General features: G+C 52.1%; 1 non-coding gene across 1 annotated transcript; it reads right to left on the reverse strand.

The window, feature by feature from the left end:
- Positions 1 to 780: 780 nt before the first annotated feature.
- On the reverse strand, positions 781 to 887 carry LOC115854694 (U6 spliceosomal RNA). The gene has a single exon (XR_004040098.1). It is a non-coding gene; the product is annotated as a U6 spliceosomal RNA (small nuclear RNA).
- Positions 888 to 12370: the final 11483 nt, after the last annotated feature.

Genomic DNA, 12370 nt, shown 5'->3' on the forward strand with positions numbered 1-12370 from the left:
GGATCAGGTCTGTGGGCGAGTGTCCATCCCTACACCAAAAAGGCACTTTCCACTCCAAGATCAGAACGCCCCAGTTTGGGAACACCCTGGCGGTCCAGTGGTTAGGACTACGTGATTTCACTCCTGAGGGCCCAGGTTTGATCCCTGGTCGGTGAACTAAGATCCCACAAGCCGCGCGGCATGGCCAAAAAGAAAAAAAAAGGAAAACAGAAGAAGAACCCCCCAGTTCCAATCCTTCTACATTCCAGAATGTCAAGAGTCCAAGATCTTAAAAGTGCTCCAGATTTTAAGATTCCAACGGTTCTAAAATTTCCAAGATTTTAAGACTTCTAGAGATTCTGAAAGCTCGAAAGTTTCCAAGGTTCTCGAAGTCCCAAAGGCCTCTACTCCCCACATTCTAAAAGCCACCTCCCCACCCCAAACCCACTGTGGGCCAACGCGGAATCGAACTTGAGGAACTTGGAAAGAGCACGGCCACCAGCTTTATCTCTTGATTTTTCTCCGGCCAGGGGCTGTGGCCACCCCTCTTTGGGCATGGCTATCCCTGAGGGTCAGGGGAGGGGACAGTGTTTTCTGAGTTCTGAGTGTCCTCCTTGACAAGGGGCCGAAGAAGTCCCTGAGCAGACTAAGTCGGACCTTCGTCCTTCTCCATCCCCCTCAGGGTCCCCAGTCCTTCTCTAGGAAAGGTCAGTGTTGCCTGGGGTCCCGGGCCAAAAGTCCCGTCTGCTCACTTATTCTTTTTTTTTTTTTAAACATCTTTATTGGAGTATAATTGCTTTAAAAAATATGGAACGCTTCACGAATTTGCGTGTCATCCTTGCGCAGGGGCCATGCTAATCGTCTCTGTATTGTTCCAGTTTTAGTATATGTGCTGCCGAAGCGAGCACTGCTCACTTACTCTAAAGCTCTGGGCCCTCAGAAAGCTCACAGTCTAGTGGGGGACAGATGACCAAGCAGTACGGAGCCCTGCAAGGACCTTCAGCAGGGCCGTGGCATGGCCAGGCTTCAACCCCGTTGGGGGCCCTGAGCTCCTACCCTGCCTCTTACAGGCTCCCCGCTGCCAGCCGCGCCCAGGTCACGCCACACGGACGCCCGCCTCGGCTTCCCGCGGGCCGGGACCTGCTGCTCCGCCTGCCCGCTCCGAGCCTGGCCCTCCTCACGCTCCGCCGGGTCGCCTACAGCTCAGCTTCGGCTCTGCTTCTGCTGCTCACTGAGCTGGACCCTCCTGGCTGACCCTGATCCTCACGAGATGACCACACCGTCCCTCAGGGAGAGAGAGAGAGCCTGCTCAGGCCAGCCCTCACCCCAGTCAGGATCCCTCCCCAGTGGGCCGTGCCGTGGCAGCAGCAGGTGGAGGGGAAGAGACTTGGGGCTGGGACACCAATCCGGAGCCCAAATTTGACTGTATTCCCCCCTGGCTGTGAACTCTGAAAACTTCCATTTCCTCCCTATCAAGGGAGATTTTCCTTCCTACATCTCAAAGTTACAGAGAAATTGGACCCCTTACCTGTTAGAGGACCCACGACTGCACTCCTCCCCTCCCCGAGGCCCCTCCGTGACCACACAGACTCCCCCTAACCCTGAGTAATCTCCCCCAAGCAGCAGCACAGAAGAGGCAGGGCTGAGGGTCAGGGCCGGAGAGTCAGAGACTGGGTTTTAACACAAGGGCTAATTGTGGGTCCCAGGACAGCCCTGCCTGGCTCCATTCATAAAAACACTATTTTTAGCCCAGGACTGGCTGCCTGCGGTCCCAGTGGGGGTGGCCAGGCCATGTGTCACATCTGAGCGATCATGGACTCACTCTGACCAGGAAACAGGCCCACGGGGACCAGCTGCTGCATCCCAGGGCTGCCACCACATCTGGGAGGAGGTCGATGTTCAGCAGGACTGGAAGTTTAAATCTTCTAACCCGCAAGAGTGTGGGTGTGTGGCGTGGAAGCGAGAATTAACACACCTCGAAAACTTCCTAGTGCCAAGTGCTGCTCTGACTGAACGGGTATTAACCTATTTAATCCTTACTATGGGGTAGATACTATTATTATCCCCATTTTATAGATGAGGAAACTGAGGCTGGAGCCATTAATTTAACCTCCTTGAGTCCACATGGTAGTAGTGGGTGGAGCAGGGGGATTTGAAGCCAGGCTGTTGAGCTCCAGCATCCATGCTCTTACTGTCCAGTCCCTTGGAATCTGGACCATGGGCACTCTGTCAGCTACTGCCTCTAGGTCTCTCCGATTCAGGCTCCAGAGGCCTAGTCCCACTCTTAGCCCACAGAGTTCTCTGGGATCACAGGGAACATCCAGTCTTACCCTCCGTTGGAGGTGAGGGAATTGAGGCCCAGAAAGGAGTCCAAAGTTATGGAGTCAGATGGCTCTAATTCCGAGGCCCAGACAATTCCTACTGAATCATTCTGTGAGACGAGTTCACCTCATAACCTGCCCGACACCTCAGCCTATCCTTGGCTCCAGAACTCAGTACCTGTGCTCTTTCGAGCAGGGAGCCTGGGCTCTGGAAGCAGATTTGAGTCCTGCTCCTGACTTGCTGTGTGACCCTGGGCAAGTCACCTCACGTCTCTGAGCCTCAGCTTCCTCCCCTGTAAAATGGGAGCGATTGGGCTACCTTCCTAAGGCTGTGGGCTGGGTATAAGTTGCCTGAGGTTTCAATAAGTGTGAGCTTCCTTACCCTGGGCTTTTCAAATCATTAAGTAATCTCTCCTGTGAACAAGATGCATGGTGTGCGCTTGCCCAGGGCTACTTCTGGAAACGGAAGGTGGTGGGATTGTAGATACTGTAACCAGCTGTTGGGGAGACACTTGGAGCAAATCATGCCATGCCGACATCTGCCTCGTCCTCAGATTCCCGGCAGAAGAGAATGTGGCAGAAGAGACAGGGGAGACATGGTCTGTCCATCCTCTGAACAAGTTGCCCAGATACGAAAGCAGAACAAGCATTGCAGAGTTCAAGTCCACCTTAGCCACATCCCCTCTAGGTGACCTTGGGTCAGTCTCTGCCTCTCCCAAGGTCTCAGTCTCCCAGATGCAGAGAGAGGCCGGGGCTCTGTCAGGGCCCTGGTTTTCTGTGACATGACCAGAGCAAACCCCCCTTTCAGGGCCTTGTGTGCTTCACCACCACTACCACACACACACACACACACACACAGATATCTCACACTCTGAGTCTCTGCTCAGGGGATTTCCACAGCCTAGCTTCTGGGCTCACTCTTGACTTGCCCATGACCCAAGTGAGCATCTCCCCATGATGGTCTCAGTCCCTGAGTCCCATGGCCTACAAGCTCAGCTCCCCACAGGTGACTTTTTCCAGTGTTGAATCCTAGTTGCCAATCTCCTGGCCAGAGAATCTGAGTGGCCCAAGCGAGATCAAGTGGGCCAGTGAGCTGGGTCATGTGTCATAGGCTAGGGGTGGAGCAGCTGCTCCAAGAACAGGGTGTGGATAAGGAAGAAATCAAAGCGTCTCTAATTCAGAAGCAAAACAAATACACCTGGAATGTAAATTCGTTATTTATCTACACGAACTCCTCATTTATCCAGAAAACTATCAGAGGTATCTGGAACTGGGCTTTAAATTACAAAGAAAAAGCTACCCCCATCTCCCAGCTGCCAAAATAAAAGTAAAAAGTTCATGCCCTTAACTCACCTGAGAATCTTCTCATTTGTTGCTTATCAACTCTAACAATACAAACAATTTTAACACACATGGGTTATTGGTTTTCCACTAGAGGGCATCATCATGACCATGCTGTGAAGAAGAAATGTTTTAAAACATAAACATAAAAGCAAAAGAAAAAATTTAAAAACGAACACAGAGATTTAGCATCTTGGGTGACTTTTTGTGGCCCGGCCAAGCAACTGCACAATTTAGGAGTCTATACAAGCATCGTGCATACGATAGTTGAAGCTCACAGTGACAGCCCTTGGGCATCAAGAAAGAGTAAAATTATGTTCCCTCAATGGTTAACACACTGGAGCTGGATTACCCAGGTTCAAATCCTGACTTCCCCCCATCCTAGTTGTTTGACCTTGCCCATGTTTTTTCAGTCTGAGCCTCTGTTTCCTCATCTGCAAAATGAGAACAATACCAACACTGCCTTCTTTGGAGGATTACTGTGAAGCTTTACACTGTGGTGAATGTAAAGCTCTTGGAACAATGGTCAACACTAGCTAACATTAGTACTTTCATTGTATGGTCAGAAATTGTTAATGTGGACATATGTCCCTTGATACTAAATAAGTGAAATTTTAAAAGCAAAAAAAACACCAAATTTATGTTCCCTGACCTCCATGTAAGATGGTATAAATAGGTAACACACTATGAAAGACTTCCATTTAATATAAAAAGGAAGAAAAAAAATTTTCTTTTAGTTTTTCACAGAAGGAATAAACCACGTCTGGAAAATGCATTCTTATGGAATAATGCAGTTATAATTGATGTATGACTATATAAGGGTTTGCAAGCCAATCCAATGAAAATAATAAATGGAACAATTTTGAAACCAAACTCTATAACTAGCAGCTAGAGTTTCATCATTGTAGGAATAAAGTGCCTTAACAGTGACTTCAGTTGGATGGAGGACCTCAGGGACCTTGCCAAGAGCTTGAGAGCAGATGATTTTCAGGAGCGATGTCCAGTGCCGAACCACTACATAATTTTACCCTCTTGCCTCAGGCGAGACCCTCGTACGTGGTTATAAGGGGGAAAAGGAGACCGTGCAAAACTGTCGTGTGTTCAAATTTAAGACTTGGAGGGAAAATCCCTTGGGTCTTTGGGGCAGTGGGTCCCAAAGTGGATCCCCAAAAGTAAGCACATTGAAATCAATTGGAAGCTCATAAAACTTTAGGACATCTGGGGGAGGAATCTTAAACACATTCCCTGATTCTGATACATGTGGTCCATGGATCACACGTTGAGAAACACTCCTCGTCCCACTTCACAGATGGGGAAGTCAAGGCCCAGAGAGGAAAAGAACTAAGATTTGAAGTCACACAGCAAGTCAGAAGCTGAGCTGGCCTCTGGCCTGTCCAGGGCTCCTTTCCACCAGATTCCGCCTACCCACGGACTGCCTCCCGGGGCTGCTAACATTCCAAGGAAACTTGTAACAGGAAAGGAAATGTCAGCTGTGCCTGTTCCGATGTTCAAGCGGCCATCGTGACTCCAGGTTCTGCCAGACACAGCCCTCAGAGTTCGGGCAGCCAAGCTCCATGAGACCGATTTTTCCAGATGGGATTGGGGATGGGATTACAAAAGCCAGCATTTATTTTTATTTCCCCAAGAAAATAAATCGGCAGTTTTGCTCCAAGAAAAGTGATCAGAGGAAGCAGTGTTCCCAGCCAGGAGGAGGTCCTGGACCCTGGCCAGCCCCTCGCAGCCCCCTCCAGTGCTGCCTTAACATCCTGAAGGTGTCTCGCATGGAGTCGGGTCCTTAGACAAAGCGCCTTTTGGGCTTCGGATTCAAGAACCCTCTCCTGTCGACAGTGGTGGCTAAAGGACTCCAGAGGTGGAGGGTTACTTTCTTCCTGGGGACAAAAGGAATTTTCCCCAGCGTCTCCTATTACACCACCCCCACCCACCCCCCAAAAAAATCTAAAAATGGAGGGTGGTGGAATAAAAGCCTGCTGCCAGGTACCACAGTTATGACAGTGGTTTTCAAAAGAGGACAATTTTGCTCTCCCGGGGGTGGGAAGGGACATTTGGCAATAGTTGGCCGCGTTTTTGGTTGTCACAGCTTGGGGGACGAGGGTAACTGGCATCTAGTGGGTGGAGGCCAGAGACGCTGCTAAACATACTACAACACATAGGACAACCACCCCTCACCCCTTGCCCAAAATGTCAATAGTGCTGAGGTTGGGAGACCTTGAACTACGCGCAAGTGGCTCAGGATGTTAGAAGTCTGGGTGTGAGTCCAGGTTTGCCTCAAAATGCTGTGTGAGCTTGGGCAAGGCCCTGCTCTCTCTGGGCCTCAGACTCCCATCTGTACAAGGAAGAGGTAGGGAGGCCCCTCTCTGGGGCTTTCACAGTTTTGTTCATTCAGGACTTGGGAGACCAGGAGGCCTGAGACCACGGGTCTGCCTTCGGCAGCTTAGACGTGGCTATGGGAGGATTGAGGGGGTCTACCCAGCACCCCCCCCATGCCTGAGGGGTAGACAATCAGCTCTTCTGAGCCCCTCCCCCAAAGCGCAATATCTGGAACTCCTGCTCCACCAGAAACGGAAAAACCATTATCTGCAGATGACATCACTTTGCAAAAATGCAAGTAGCGGGTGGTTGCGAGCAGAGCTCCAGGGAAGGGGGGGGTGAAGAAAGGGCTCGGAGCGCGCCAACCACCAGCAGCGCTGGCATCCAGCAACTTCATGCATCTCAGGATAACCCCGGACAAGTTCCTCAACTTCTCTGGACTTCAGTCCTCCCATCTCTACAGTGAGAGACCAGACCTGGGTGTTGCCAGGAGCCCTTCCTGTTGGGAGAGTCCAAGACCCTGCGACTCTTCCAGCTCAAGTCTCAGGAGGCCTCTGGGCTGCAGGTGCACAAGGGAGTTCCCCACACACACAGGAGCCCAGGGCTGGGGGCTGGAAAAAGAGGAAAGTGGCCACCCTGCCCAACTGGGCCACACAGAGGCCACGGCGGCCACCCAAGTGTTTGAAAACAGACTCTCTTCCTGCAGGACCGGGCACCGGTCTCACCCACCAACCCAATTTCTTTCTTGGTCTGGAGTTTGGTAGAACATCCTGAACCAGCTGAGTGCTGGAAATAGCAGCCCAGGGGAGCCTGCTGTAATGCATGGATGAGAATGACCCACAATCCAGCATCTTTCCACCTGTGGGTCCCCAGGAGGTGAGGGAGCCGTAAAGAGCAGCTCTGATGAGCAGAGTGGGCTCAGCTACCCTGGAGGAGCCCAGGGACCACAGTCAGGAAGCCTGGGCTCTAGGCCCAGCCATGAGGACAGGGCCTCAGCTTCTTCTTCTAGACAAAGAAGTTTCATCCAGAGAGCCTGGAGGGTCTCTTTCAGCTCTAGGATTTGGTGGCTCCAGAACAAGCCCAGGTTACGACCCCAGGTGGGGCAGAGCTGGGTGTCTTTAGCCGATGACAGTTCCCTTCCTGCTCCCACCTCCATCAAGAACAGAATCACCGGACTTCCCTGGTGGCGCAGTGGTTGAGAGTCCGCCTGCCAATGCAGGGGACACAGGTTTGTGCCCCGGTCCGGGAAGATCCCACATGCCGCGGAGTGGCTGGGCCCGTGAGCCACGGCCGCTGAGCCTGCGCGTCCAGAGCCTGTGCTCCACAAGGGGAGAGGCCACAACAGTGAGAGGCCCGCATACCGCAAAAAAAAAAAAAAAACAAACAGAAACAGAAAATAACAAGTGCTGGTGAGGATGTGGAGAATTTGGAAACTTTGTGCACTATTAAATGGGAATGTAAAACGGTACAGCCACTATGGAAAACAGTACGGTAGTTCCTCAAAAAATTCAAAATAGAATTACCGTATGATCCAGCAATCCCACCTCTGGGTATATATCCCAAAGAATTGAAAGCAATTTCACAGAGAAATATTTGTACACCCATGTTCATAGCAGCATTATTCACGGTAACCAAAACGTGGAAGCATCCCAAGCGTCCATTCGTAGATGAACAAATAAGCAAAATGTGGTGTAAACATACAATGGAATCTTATTCAGTCTTAAGAGGAAGGAAATTCGGACACGCATGGATGGACCTTGAAGACATCATGTTAAGTGAAATAAACCAGTCACAAGAAGACAAATCCTGTATGATTCCGCTTGCATGGGGTGCCTAGAACAGGTAAAGTCACAGAGACAGAAAGCAGAGTGATGGCTGCCAGGGGAAGAGGGGGTGGGAAATGGAGAGAAGTTGCTTAACGGGCACAGAATTTCATTTTTGCAAGATGAAAAATTTCTGGAGGTTCATTGCACAACGATGTGAATATACTTAGCATTACTGAACTGTTCGCTTAGAAATGGTTGATGGTAGAAAAAAGAAACAAACTTATCAAAGTATATATTTTAAATATGTGGGGTTTAGTGTGTGTTTACTATACCTCAATAAAGCTCTTTGAAAAAAAAAGTCCCTTCACTAAACTCTCCTCACGAAAACTGTTGGTTCCCATACTGGTCTGTACATTAGACTCTTCTGGGATCTTTAAAAAATTCCAAAGCCCAGGTCAACACCCCAGACCAATTAAATCACACCCCCTTCAGGTAGGACTCGAGCACCAGAGTTTTGATGCCTCCCTGATGCTTCCAATGTGCACACAAGGTTGAGACCCACCGAACAAATCCTTGGATTGGGCCACGTGTTTCTCGCGAGGAGTCTGCACAGTTAGCTGGCTCTCAGGCTTACTGTGAGGATGAAAAGGAATAGCGAATGCAAAGCATTTAGCGCAGCTCCTGGTACTCAGTGCTCTATGACATGTACTGAAACTCTCGTTGGCTTTATCGTTATTATTTCTCCGGGACTCCAGGTTGCCGTGGGTCTCCGAGAAGCTGCAGAGGAGGCGAGAGGGGTGGGTATCAAGACAAACCCAAGTCTTGGCAGGTGGGAGGGGTCCCGGCTAAGACAGAGGAAGGTGGGGATTCTGTGCTGGCTGGGGGGCTTCTGTGAGAAGCCCAGGCCAGGAGGATGGCAGACCTCCCACGGTGCCAGGAGGCACCCGCCTCCAGGGGCTGCTGCTGCCAGGCAGCTGGCACAGCTCAGAAGCTCCGGAAAACACTGCGGTCAGGGGTCACCCAGGGCCAATGGGAGAGTTGGTCCAGGAAACAGCATGGCCTGCAACCAACAGACTTTTAGCTGATCTTCTAATTTTTCAGGGGTCCTCAACCACTCTTAGCAGCCTCAGCAGCCTTGAGGTAACTACTGACCACCACCAAGTGTCTGCCCTGGTGTCCACTCACCTTGCTGGGCTGGGCATGGAGGGCGAGGGAGAGCAGTCCTCCCTTGGTCGCTGCATGGGAACTGCGAGATGTCGAAGGGCCGTCGCGTTGGGGCTGCCTAAAGAGGGGCATCTCTCCTGCCCAGGAAAGCGCTTTGGATGAAGAGGTGCTGGCCCAGCCTGTGTTTTCTCCCCAGGCCATCCATCCGTCTAGCCATGCAACCATCCAGCCCACAAGCACTTCCTGAGCACCCACTGTGTGCCTAGCTGGGGCCCTGACATCCGATGGTGAGCCGGACCTTGAGCCTGGCTGGGGGAACAGGGGGCGGGAGGAAGGAGAGGGTCCCGTGGCAGAGCAGCCCACAGCAGACAGACAAGGGCTCAGATCCTAGCTCTGCTCTGTATCTGCTGAGAGTCTGGGGGAAGGTCGGTCCACCTCTGGAGCCTCGGTTTTGTCTTCTGCAAAAGGGTGACAGACCCATCCTCACGGGGTTGCTGATGAAGGAAATGGGACGCAACGACACGAGGGTCCCTGTTTGGCACCGTTTGAAGCTCTTTCCCCAGGAGGGGAGGGCAGTCCCCTGAGCCCCGACCCTAGCCCAGGCCTCTTACCTGCTGCAGGGCTGCTGGGGGTGGCAGCTTTCTGGGGACAGGAGCCAGACCCGGTGGACCCCCAAAGCCACAAATCCACACCAGGAAGCCCTCCTCCAGAGCCTGGAACCCGGGAGCCTGGGTGCCTGGGTCCCCCTCCAGCTGCCATGCTGGGGGCCTGTGGGCAACCTCTTCCCTATCTGTCCCTCAGGGCATCATAAGCCCACCCAGCACTGATATTCCAGGGAAAGGGAAAGACTTCACAGTCCCTTTGTGCAGGTGGGAAAGCAGAGGCCTAGGAAGGACAAGGATCTATTCAAGGAAACATGAATCTACATCAGAGTCAGAACTAGAAGCCAGATCTCCTGGCTCCAAATCCCTAGCACCTCTCCACACTCTCCTCCAGAGGGGTCTGTGCCCTGCGATGGGCAGGGTACCAGGAAGTCCAGTTAGAAGATTCAGCTCCCTCTTTAAGGGACTCCCCAACGAAGCCTCAACTCCAATTACGCAACCAGACTTCCCCTCCAAATATCCTCCAAGCAGCCCCCCCTCTAGACAAGTCCCTCCTGTGCTCAAGCACCTTCCATGGCTCCCTATCACCCCACAGAACACCTAGCATAAGGTCCCAATCTACCTCCCCAGGCTGATCTCCCTGTGTTCCCCCACCTTTGCCTTACATTCTGGTCACCACACAGTAACCACTGGCCCACAGTAACCCAGGCCTTTGCTGATTCTGGTCCCTCCTCCTAGGACACCTTTGCTTGCCTCCTTCCTTTAAGGCCAACCAAATGTCACGTGCTCTAGGAAACTTTCCTTCTCCCCAAATCGGACACAGCCGCTTCTCCTCTGGGCTACCAGAAGACTCCCTTAGGTTGGCTCTGGGTAACTCAAGTGCCCATCTGTCTCCTCCAGGAGATGGAGAGGTAGCTGGGAGCAGACTCCAAGTCACGCCCACCTCTTGTCATCTTCCCATCCTCAGCCCCAAGCATTAAAAGAGGAAGGGCTAAGTGATCCCTGGTTCCCTGAGCCCACACCAGGACAAACAGACAGGGACGCTTCCGTGCCCGTTGGAGACCCAATTCCAGGTGGGAGGTGGCTGGCTTCTGGGCCTGGCGCCTGGACACAGCCATTGACCCCACCTCCAGTGGCTGTTTTGGTTTTCCTTCTCCCTAGGCAAAGGCTGCAGGGGCTGTTCTGAGCCACAGCTGGTTTTTATTGCATCAAGGCTCAAAAAAGGCCTGGGCATATTTTTAGAGAGAAGGGGAAAAAAGAATATTTTCTTCCCTGACCCAAGATGGGGGCTTGCTCCAATTTTCCATCTGCTCTGCCTTCTGGGTGGAGCTGGCGGGGAAGTTTCTCTGAAGGAGGATTCTGCAGGACAGTGGTTTATGAGCTCATAGACATGGCAGCACTCACGCACACATGCGCACAGCCTTGAGCCCGTGATGTGGAGAGAGGGAAGCCATGCCTCAGACGAAGGACAGTAGCGGAGCAAGAGAGACCCAAAATCCCACTGAAGGAGGGTGACTGAATTGTGGCTGAACCAGGGGTCCCCACGCTTACACCCCAGAGCCTGGGGTGCGCAGCGTTCCCACTGGGCTGCCTGGATCCATAGGAACTGGGACCAGAATGAAGGATGTGTTGATGCATCTTTCAATGGCTGGTTTTCAATTGTCTGAAGATACTGTCAGGATGAACGAAATACAAACCATTTCAAAGCATCGCTGAACTCATAGAGCTTTTGCTGAAATGCATTTTCTCAATCAAAAGATGCTAAATGGGCTTCCCTGGTGGCGCAGTGGTTGAGAGTCCTCCTGCTGATGCAGGGGACACGGGTTCGTGCCCCGGTCTGGGAAGATCCCACATGCCGTGGAGCGGCTGAGCCCGTGAGCCATGGCCGCTGAGCCTGCGCGTCCGGAGCCTGTGCTCCGCAACGGGAGAGGCCACAACAGTGAGAGGCCCGCGTACCGCAAAAAAAAGAAAGAAAAAAAAAAAGATGCTAAATGCACCGGAGTTCTGCTGGTGTATGTGTGTGTTTGATGTGTGTAAATATGGTCTATGTGTGTGACATGCGTGGTGGAGTGTGTGTATGTGTGCTGTGTATGTGCTGTTTGTATGTTCATGTGTAGTGTGTATATTTGTGGTATGGTTTGTGTGGTGTGTGTGTGATGTGTTTGATGTGTGCTGTATAGGGAGGGGAGGTGTGTGTGTGATGTGTGTGTTTGATACATTTTGTGTGTATTGTGTGTATTTGATGCTGTGATCAGGCCAGAAGCACATCTGGAGGGGGCACTATGCTGGGGAGGGGTTCCCCTGGCACACTTTTCAAAATGACACCTTTTCGAGATCTTTCCAGGGCAATTTGTTAGGGAAAGCACAACACACAGAGAAAGCAGCTGAAAGGAAAGGGGCGAGGTTACGAACTTACTCCCCACCTAACATCCGAACTAAACTCTGCCCCTGGTGACACCCAATCCTAAAACCCCCAGTCCAAAGAGATGGAGGCAATACAGCTCAAGTTCAGAGAAGCCTGCAGCCCAGTGTTACCCAGAGAGTAGGAGCCGGAGCCCAGCCTCCTACCTCCTCCCCACAGTGGGCTGGCCTTCAGTTCCAGAGCCAACAAGCAAAGCCCACAGCGGTCCCGGCAACTGTGCCCAGAGCAGGCACTCAGGGAGCTGGGCTCTCTACAAACATGGCCTCGTTTCCCTCTCACACCCACCCATCAAAGGAGCATGATTACCCCATTTTATCAGAGGAGGAAACAGGCTCAGGGGGAAACAGAAGTAAAGGCAGGCCCCTGGCAGCCAGGAGGAGAGAGGAAGTCCCTGGAGACAGGAAGGCAGGCTCTTGACTTTGGGGATCAGGCAGGGGAATCAGGAGC

The sequence above is a fragment of the Globicephala melas genome, chromosome 6, assembly GCF_963455315.2.
Source record: "Globicephala melas chromosome 6, mGloMel1.2, whole genome shotgun sequence".
Taxonomy (NCBI): domain Eukaryota; kingdom Metazoa; phylum Chordata; class Mammalia; order Artiodactyla; family Delphinidae; genus Globicephala; species Globicephala melas.